Here is a 10,677-nt window from a genome sequence, read left to right on the forward strand (position 1 = left end):
GTCGGCTTCCTCAGGATGTACAGGATGTACCGACATGGCGTAAAAATGGTAGTTTAATCACACGTACTTCATCATTGCTACAACTACAAGTACAGTTGTAATAATCCTGGACGTACTAAACAGAACAGAGCCCGGATGGGATGGTTCTGGACAGGGCTGTGCCCCAGAGGCCGGATTCTCAGCTCCCCTGTCAGCACACTTGGCTGGGGTTTATATCTAAAATGTTAACTAAAGTCAGCTGTGCACGGTTCCTGCTTGGTGCACTGTCTCCACATGGACTCCACTTCCTGGAGAGCCGGTGTCTGAGCTGTGCACATAAGCCAAGCTGACATTTCTTAACATTTTCCCTGAATAGTGGAGTATTTTTTTTTTATTTTTATTTCTTTATTTTTTGGCTCTGCACAACCTGTGAAAAAGCAACAAACTTTATTCTCCACAGTAGCTGTACCACACAAAACACACATTTTGGCTGTTGAGCAAGGCACAGGGTGCTCATAGGATACTGTGATTAGAATAGAATAAGTAAACGACGGCACTTTTTTCTGACGAAATCAGAAATCACTGGCGATGTTTATTCTAAGGAGCCTGTAAGAGCAGTGAGACATAGCAGAGCCAGAGCACGGCAGGATGTGGAAATGATCCAGATGACTAAAGGTGGGGGAAGATAAACATAGAACAGAGGTTTAACATTTCAGCTAACATTTGTCAGACCGGAGCTATTGTGTGATCCGGGCTCATATGAATTAAACATCAGTACAAGATCCCTGGAACTCTTGTGTAGTCACACGTGAACAGGGACAGACCCAGAGCCGGCGTGTCGCGCCCCGATCCTGTTGTCTCCGTGTCGTCGGTCCGCGTGCATGTTAAATGTACAGTGACAGAAGCCGAGCCGGCATATTGCACGCGCCGTGGGCCCGGCCTGTCAGCGGCCTGACGGACAGCCGGCGGACGGCGCCGCTCCAGCCGGGACCAGCCGGGGCGGAGGCTGCCACTCTCCTACGTGGGACTGAGGGCGGGCCGAGTCACCGACCAGCAACCGGGCTGAGGCCCAACTTCCAGCCGAGGCTGTGTACATTCACCGGGCTTTATCTTGCACTGCATTAGCCTGACAGGAGCACAAGTCACTACATTTTCCAGCAGATTAATTATTCATCATAGGGGTTCCTAATGTAGGGTATTAATATGAAATGGCTGTCAAGCTACCAATTTTTCTGCCTCCTATCTGAGCTTCCATAGACTTTTTCTCCCCTCTTCATATTTCTCTGCTATTATTACATTATATTTCTCTTTTCCCCCCCTCCAGTTGAAAAGCTGATTACAATGATTACATGATAATTATATGTACCCGCGTCTGATTGCGTGTTTATTTTTATATGTGGCTCTCTGTTGTAATCTTAGCCAAGCTCACATGTGCATCCGCTTGGATGAAGCCGCTCAGCGACGCCGGGGTCCGGGGTCTGCGGTAATTAGCCGAGCGTGAACGTGTCTGCCTCCGCAGGTGCCTTCACTCCGTTACTATATGTTTATTTAAGTCCGCTGTTTTCGAATTACAGCACACTTGAGTCTGCATTAAACGCCACATAATGTTCATCATCCTCCGCTGACAGATGGTTGGAAGACGCAGCCTCTTCTTTTAATTGCTCATGGTGACTCTGACTGAACGCGGCAATTAAAGGCTTCTCGTTGAGGTGAACGAATAGTCGAGCGTCTGAGTAACAATGGACGCTTTCACCCAGCCGGCGTATTATTACACCGCGTTACACCAGGTGTTCACATACACCGGCGTCGTCAAAAGCGGAGCCACCAGGCCACAGTGTACAACAACAGAAGTCAGACGCAATTATGACAGTTCCTGGCAGCGGCGTGGATGAAAATCCTCCCGCGTCATGGCGACAGGCAGCTGTGTACACTCGCTGGCTCGCCGCATGCAGCTCGGCTAATTTCCTGGGAGTTTTAGTTTAGAGCGTAATTTTACCGAGGTTCACACAATCGCGGCTCCACTTCTGTCTCCGTGTCGCTCGTCTTGATTACATGGGTGTTGTCCAATTTGAAAGACACAGCTGAACATCATGCATTATTCATCCGTAGCCCACTGGACACGGACACACACACACACACACACACACACACACACACACACACACACACACACACACACACACACACACACACACACACACACACACACACACACACAATGACAACAAATGCATCAAGGTGAGCTCAGGCACCTTTGAAGATGCTTTACTCCCCAAAACACCGGCCGCATTTCATCATCCTCCCTCACAGGCGCAGACTTGTCCTTTTGGCTGCTGGGCAGCAACAACAAAGCAAAGATGCTATCTATCAACTCCAGGTTGAAAATCATGATTTGCTTCTCATGGTCACACTTAACGCCAGCGCTTGCGTTGTGTATGCAGATCAAGGTAAGTCGTCCTCGCCACGCGCTCATAAAGCTGACGTGAGTCATGGCTGGAAAAGGAAGCATGTGGGCAAAAGAGGCTTTAGGAGGCACAGTTAATACACCACCAGATTACTGAATCACACCTCTGCACACAAAAGAGGGGGCTGCACTTGTTATCACTTTTAAGAGAAGGTGACACACAAGTATCACAGTGTTTACTCGTCAGCCCCCTTCAGTACTTTGTATATCTTATTAATTTGTACATTATACATGTTCCACTACATAATTTATGTAAGCCAAGGAATAAACAAGCCCCGTTGTTGGTTATATAATAAGAGTTCATTATACTGAGGAGGCAGTGAAATCAAGAAATGACTGAGCAGTTAAAAGAGAACCAGCAACCAGGGGCGCCAGGTTTGTTCAGTGACTCCCCCTACAGTCCAGGAACACAACACACATTACTCTGCTCCCGACCAGTTCACGACACATTAAATAATAATTATAAGATTACTATAAGCTTCTACTGCTGGATTACCTTAACCTCAGAGGCATTGTGATAAAGTGGGGGAGAACAGGTTTTTCTTATCCTGTTGTCTTTCAAGGTGTTCCTGTGCAGGATTCTGTGAGTTGTGTTATTGCTACAACAAATATGTGTGATTAAAGTTCAACAGGCTTGAACATTGTTTAAGACAAAACAAAAGGAGGAGACACTGTGGTTGATTTAATTCATATATAATCTTATGGTGTGAAACAGTCTGAGCCACTTTCTCAGGACACCTTTCAGAGAGTTGAGTTCGCTCTTGTCCTATTGATAGGTGTCGATTTAGAAATACACATATATATTTATATGCATAGATTTCCTGCCAAGAGCTAGTGAGCCACCGCCAGCAGGTGGTTAGCTCAATTTAGCATAGGTGCTAGAAGCAGTGAGTCTGCTACCACCATTACATGATTTAATACTTGAAACGATGGACTTCTCTAATTAAAACACGCTCTAAATGAAAGCAGGCACCAACTACATTCAAATGAGAAGGAGTCGCTGTTTTTCTGAACACGCCTTCCTTAGAGTCCTTGAGCAGGTTTTTAAACCCAGAGAATCGGAAAGAAAAAAAAAAAAGCCCAGCAAGGCCGTGAACTTGTGTGCTTATGTCTGCGGCAGCAGAGAAGAACAGTGTGACATCATCATCACTGTCGGCGAAAGCTGAGACGGAATAACCGAGTGTGTCACGCTCTCAAGGACACGAGTATTAAATCCTGTTAAAGGTCACATTGAAGTATTGACGGTGCCGGTGCACAAGTCGCACGGTGAAAGCGGTGAGATAAGAGTTTGTTATCGCGGGGGCTCATAATAACCACCGCAATGTCGGCGCCCACGTCGCCGCTATTGTCTTATTTCTGCTACAATGAGCCGGCGCCGCGTAGCGAATATGTCACGATACAAGCTAATTAGTTACATTTCTTAGTTTGAATCGGACGATCTGAGCGCTGATCATCAATCGGCGCAGACAGATGAAAGTTGAGCGCTGACAGATAAGGATTTGTGAGCTGGATGTGCGTGTTGTTTGGCAGCGGGAGACGCCCGGGGCTTCTTAAATGATCAGGTCAGTCCGAGCTTATCTCTGCTGCCTGCCAAGCAGAGGAAACACGAGCTGCCGTCCTACCTCGGGCTGAGTCATGCACTTCACTCACTTAAACAAACACAGTTGCATATTCATCAGTAACACAAACACACACACACGCACGCAATCCACCTGCTATGGAAAACGCTGCCTCTGATGCAAACCCAGTCTCCAATGCAAAACTCTTCCTGGAACACATTCGTGCGTTTTCGCGGCCTTCGGGCCTCGCAGAGCTGCGTCTTTGTTCCTAATGGCTGCAACAACAGTGTTCTGTGGAGGCAGAGATGCAGCAAAGATATAGAATTACATAGAGGCTCATAAGAACATCTGTTGAGTGTGAGCAAATTCAATCTCGCGCAAAACAAACCTCATTCAAAAGAAACTGGGAGCCCCTCCGTGCAGAGCAATTTGTGTGAAACACTCGTGGGTTTCAGATTCAACTTTTAGAGGTGTTCAAGTAAAATGATTAGTGTTTGTAATGTTTAAAAAAGAAATACTTGAAAAGCACACCGTCTTTATAAATCATGAGGACATTTGGAACCAAGAGGATCAAATTATGTGAAATTGGTTCGAGCAGAGAATATTAGTTCCAGGATTCGTAAATGTTACAGGACGCTCAGGAGATTAATTAATTGGATTCTCACTGACAAACTTGACTCGATGAGCCATCAAACATATAAACAGCATGAAGTCACTTCAAGGCTTCCATTATATTTTTGCCGGTGGAAACACTGGCTTCTCCGGCAACAACGCACTGCACATGCAGCCGACTCGCAACACTGCGAACGAACGCACTCATGAATAAGTTAATACACTTGTGCGCTGCGTGTTCACCCATCACCTATGGATTTTAATGCACATCATCCATGGACTGATGTAAACCCAGGCTTAGCCTCCTTCCCCAGGACTCCCACTGCATCCCTGCTCTTCTTAGCACATGCTCTTAAATGACTGTGAATGAAATCAAAACACTTATTACCACATCAAAGCGCAACCACTCGCTCGCTGTTTGTGTAAAGTGAGCTGGCAGTTTTGATGATACGGAGCTTTTTTTTTTTTTTTTCAACAGTAACGCATGAACGCCCCTCCAGCTGGGTTAGGGTCATCTTGCTGAGTCGGCAACAGCTATTAGCCGTTTTGATCGATTATTCATGCTTAATGTTTATCATATTTTTAAAAAAAGGTAGACAGGGGCAAAACCAAACGAATCAAGCATCTCCTAACAGAATGTCTAATTAAATTTTGTCAGTATTGGAGGTTGCTCATCCTCGGAGGTGTTTATCTGACTGATAAGTCGATCGCTGTACAGGTTCAGTCATGTGTTCTCTGCAGCTCTGATATCAGACGGTCTCCAGCGCAGCGTGGGGCTCAGCTCGGGGATAAAGAAGCTGCTTACCGACAGAAATACCAATTACTGCACACCGCCTCATGACGCCTAATGGGCCTGCTGTGGCGGGGAGATGCCGGGGATGAAAGACGCGCAGGAAAACCCGGATCTCAGCCGTTCCCGCTCGTTTTACCGCCACAGTCTGAAGAGCCCGGCTTTTCTTGTTTCTTGAGCTAAATATACTGGGAAAGGACAGCGTCTGTTGATGACTGACCCTCGAGACCCTCGAGGACTTATAAGCTTCACTGCAAATAGCCTTGTGTGTGGAAACGTGGTAACAAAAGCGAGACGGATGTGTCAGACTACCTGCTTTTGGTGCATCAGAGGCTGATTGCTTATATTGTCTGCTGCAGGCGTCTCTATCTCTATTGTAAACAGGTTAATAAATGCTAAAAATGATTTGTACTTATACTTCCTTGGACTTGTACTTACTTAAGAATTAGCTTAAGTGTACAATAATTGTCCGGGACAGGTTTCCTGCGTTATTTGGGTCCATTGAGAATAAAACTGAATTAATCACAGAAATAAAACTGCCATTGAAATTCTCTCCATGGATGGGACTATGGAGCCTGCTGCAGTCTTGGCCACACCCCAATCAGAGATGTTTTCAATCAGCTGGGGGAAAAAAAATCACACGCTTTCACATCTCTGATTGCAGTGCAGCCAGAGGTGCAGAGTGATTCAGACGTTCCTCTGCACCATCCATTTTCTGTCCTGCACTCAAATTCGTCCCCCCTTTGAGTAGTGAGATGAAAAGAAGGAAGATGATGATTTATGAAAGAGTTCACAGTAATCCATCACAGCGTAAGTACAGTAACCATCAGCACTTCATTAGCGGGACACAATTCAGAAAGAAGCAAGCGGCACCAAGTGCAGTAGGTTGTGCATGTAGTGTTTGTGCCTGCCGGGTGCCTTTCTAATTGTAATTCAAGGTTGCAGTCCGCAAATGGAGTAAAAAAAGAGCAGCTCCTGTGATGTACTGTATGTAATTATGCAGAGGTAATAAATAAAAGAAAGCGTGTCATAAAAGTATCATGGGACCTCTCATTACCTCCATCTCGACTTTGAACCTGGTTGTTCCGTGGAGCAGAAAAAAGCGGCGTACCTTCACGCGGATGCGACCCAGACCACCGCTTTGCCCGCGGGGCCCGCGTCACGCTGGAGCCCTGATGGCGTGTGACAGGCCTGCCCGCCTCAAACCCCATCAACCACATGCTCAGGAGCGGAGCAGGGGAGCGAGCGGGGGGGAGACAGATGAAGTCATCCGGCCTCACGTTCCGTGGTTACCTGGATTTGACCGGACGACCATCACGGAGCGAATTCCAGTGTCACCGAAAAAGCACTAATAAGGATCACGCATCAGAAGCAGTGGGGAAAAATGTCAGTCATAACTGGTTCATTTACATTATAAAAACATTTTTCTTCTGTTAATATTCACAAGAAGTTGGTTACCATGGCAGCCAAGGGGTGACTTGAAAGGAGGATGGTAATCAGGCCCTCTGTTTCAGTTGAGGTTGTTAAGTAAATATTTGACATCCACGTGGTAACCTGTGAGTTACCACGTCGGCCTCATTTCAATATTCCTATAATAAAATTAAAAGTCAATAAAGTGTAAGCGCTACATGACTAAGTCAAATTGCTTGTTTGCGCGCGGCAGCTTTTATGGCCCCGTGAACGTCGCCGTCTTATAAATGTGCCCGCCACTTGGTGGAACTGTAGCGTTTGTCAGCAAATTAGCAACGTGAATTAGTGCAACAGCAGTTGGGGGAGCCGCTCACACGCGGAGCGGCGCTGATGGGAAGTGATGGGCGCAGCGGAGCGTCGTCGCCGGTGACGGGGAGAAAGGGGGGATGGGGGAGGAGGGGGGCGGGGCGACGGCGTTTAAACCGCTGCTAATGAAGACGTGGGCTCACCGGCGTACAGTGGGCGTCTTAGTCACAGGCGAGGCAGCTGTCACAAGCGGCGGCGCGGCGTGAATAAAGTGCTCCGACGGCGCTGAGGAGTCGTCGCGCGCGCGCACGCCGGAGCCCGGCACCTAAAACGCCGGTGCGCGCGAACGCGCAATTGTCTCGCCGCAGGGGGGGAAGGTGGCGTCGCGGTGGCGCGGCGCAGCTACTCAAATGTGCAGAGCTAATCTGGGGGAGAGGCAGCAAAGACGATCAGATTGCTCGTGTTTGTTCGACGGATCTGTCTGATTTGAGCTGCTCTTCGCTTTAGTCTGTCCTGTGTAATTTGGGAACGCAGTCAAATCCAGTAAATCCACAAAGGCTGGAGGAGCTGGATGCGAAGCCAATGAAAGTTTCTCACTTCTTGTTTCCGTGACAGTTTGAGGGAAGACAGAAAACACAGTCGACGCTCAGCAAAGAGACGCGTGAGCATCAAAGCACCGATTGTCCACCAGAACCTCTGTGGTGGAGGTGAGGATTCACGAGACCTTAGACTGCTGTGTGTGTGTGTGTGTGTGTGTGTGTGTGTGTGTGTGTGTGTGTGTGTGTGTGTGTGTGTGTTTTGGAAGCTTTCCTCGGCTCAGAGGCCTCTTGTGCCGCAGCTCGGTCCGTATCAGAATCAGATAAAGTCCAACGTCCAGCTGTGGGCATGGAGGCGGCTTAGTGGTCGTGTCCCCCATCTCCTCCCCCATGAAAGTTCACAGCTTGTGCTAAATGAAAAAAGTGGAAGCCCGCATCACATAACCACACAGAACACGGGTCGTGCTGGACTCACCGGCACCCGCTCTTCACTGACATCTATTTGGGATTGTCTAAATAATTCCTGCGGATTCTCCAGCTTTGATAATGGGCAGATGTTGCTGCGAGGCTCAAGCCCAAGGAAGGCAGCAGCCTCTGTATAAACACAGGCAGCGCGTTTGTTGTCATTCCATCCGCTCCGGAAAGTGTGCTGCACTTAATCCCCCAAACGAACGGAATCTAGATCTTGTTCGTCAGACGGATGGAAACGTTTCGCGCTCTGCAGAGAATGGGCGGGCGAAGCGCGGCTCCGCTGGATCGAGGCCTGGACAGATCCAGCTCTGACACATTCGTTAACGCGTGCGTTGAAACGCGCCGCAGTAATTACAGCAGCCCTCGTCTCCCCCGCGCAGGTGAGACCCCTGAAAGTTGACGACGGGGAGGAACGCGGGCTGGAACGACTCCGCAGCGTCCTGCGCTACGTGAGGGGAGAGAGACGAGCGAGTGTGTGTGTGGAGCGCTCCCCCGGCACGCGGCGGAGCAGGCTATTACTTCATATTGCACCATTTAAGCTGTTTTTATTTTGGACTCTCCGGCTCCTTCCACCAGCCGGCACCGGTCCCTGGGGACCACGATCAGGCCTCAACAAGAGGAGTCAGACAGCTCCTAATAGTTTAGAGACTCGTGTGCCGGTGTAGTTGTGCGCCGGGAGGGGGGGGGGGGTTTGTACAAATGAGGCGTTGGCATGAAAGGGCCCGGCTGTCGCTCACACTTCCCAACGTTCATTCCAGGTGACAGCGTGCACATTAAAACGTCACCACCGTAGGTAACTTCCCAACTTTGGCGACATTTTTCACTCCATTCTCTCTCTCACACATACACATACACACACACACACACACACACAGGCTTTCTCACTGAGGACCAAGAGACCTCATTTCAACAAGTGCACGCGGAGGACGAGCATTTCTCAGCGACGACGAGCACCCTCGACTCGCCCTCGCTCAGACTTAACCTGTTGACTCACGAGGAGCAATGGCTCTCTCTAGTGCTGACAGGTGATAAGGCTGATATGGAGAGACAGAGATGAGATGGAGGAGGGGGGGTGGGGGGGTGGATCTGTCAATCCCGCGTCCTTTCTCCTTGCGAGAAAAGAGAATATCAAAGGCAGGAACGGGGCCATGAGGGAGCGGAGAGAGAGCGGCTGAGGGTGTAAGTGAGGAGATTCAGTGAGCTGAGGTGAGGGGAGGTGAGGTGAGGGGAGGTGAGGGGAGGGGAGGGGAGGCCAACAAGTGCTTCAGAGAACACTTTCAGATTTCAGGCCTTACGTAATCAGTGCAGATGGTAGTTTAGTGTCTCTCTCCCCTCCTCTGCCAGGACACATTATCCCGGTACCAGAGGGTGAGCCGGGCTAGCTTTGATCACCGCCGCTGTATATTGTGTGTGTGTGTGTGTCAAATGTTGTCATCGGGTTAATGCTGTCACAATGCGATGCTGCTGCCGACCATTAAAGGATCAGTCGGCGTCATCAGGAGGTGACAAACGTCCACCTCAACGTCTCTGCAGTGAGACCTGGTTCTGCTGAAGAAGCTGGACCTGAAACCAATGCAGGTGCACAGAGAAACCGGACCGACAGGAAGCACAACGTCAGCCTGTGGCTCCATTGGCCCGAATCCAAGCGCGAGAACGGACGTTGTTTTGACACAAATAAACCGCCTGTTCGTTTCCTGTGAATCTGTCGCTGCTGCTTTAACCACAAACATCTATAATGCTGCCATCACTACAATCAATGCCGCGCGACCTTCGCTGCAACGTCCGCCCTCTCGACGGAGCTGCGGTCTTAGATCTTGTAAAACAATCGCACGCCGGCTCCACGGATCCAGTTCATGGCAGACGAAGGACAGTGCGTCGCGCTGGAGCCAAATCAGATCTGGAGTCAGATCACAGAATCGGCGAAAACCAGCGGAAAGCGTCCAGCGTCCAGCGTCCAGCGTCGCGCTGGAAAGCTGGAACCTAAACGCCTCCCAACGCATACAAGCGCTGGAAAGAAAACAACTTTGGATTCACATACAACAGCAGCTGATCTCGCACCTCATTGAGGCGAAGGGCGACAGAAAGCCGCCAAGTTGGTCCCCGGCGCGTCCAGCCCACGCTGCAGAGGCACAGGCATCGATCGAGCGCCCAGATTCAACGTCCCTTTGTTTACTCCGATGGGCATTGCCGTGGCAACGCAAAGCAGCGGAATTACAGTAAAGTTAGGCGAGAGGAGCCGGTGCGGTTCAGGAGCGAAGCTGCAGCGGCGGCGCTCCCTCCGGAGGCCAGGGAGCTGCAGCGTGCCCTCCAGTCTCCAGCTCCCGCCTGCACTTTCAGCAAACCATTGTTTTACCCCTGGTCGTACATCGCTGGCGTACACCCATCGGACAAGTGCTTTCCTTTGTACGGGTGTATTCCAGTGCCTCGGCCTGTTTGCTCACGAGTAAAAGGAAGAAATGGATTCTATTCTTGCCTCTTACACAGATGGAGTGTTAAACATTGATAGGGCTGATGCACGGAGCGCTGGAGCGAGGCACAGCCAGACTACTT

This window comes from Betta splendens, chromosome 21 (assembly GCF_900634795.4).
Source record: "Betta splendens chromosome 21, fBetSpl5.4, whole genome shotgun sequence".
Lineage (NCBI taxonomy): Eukaryota > Metazoa > Chordata > Actinopteri > Anabantiformes > Osphronemidae > Betta > Betta splendens.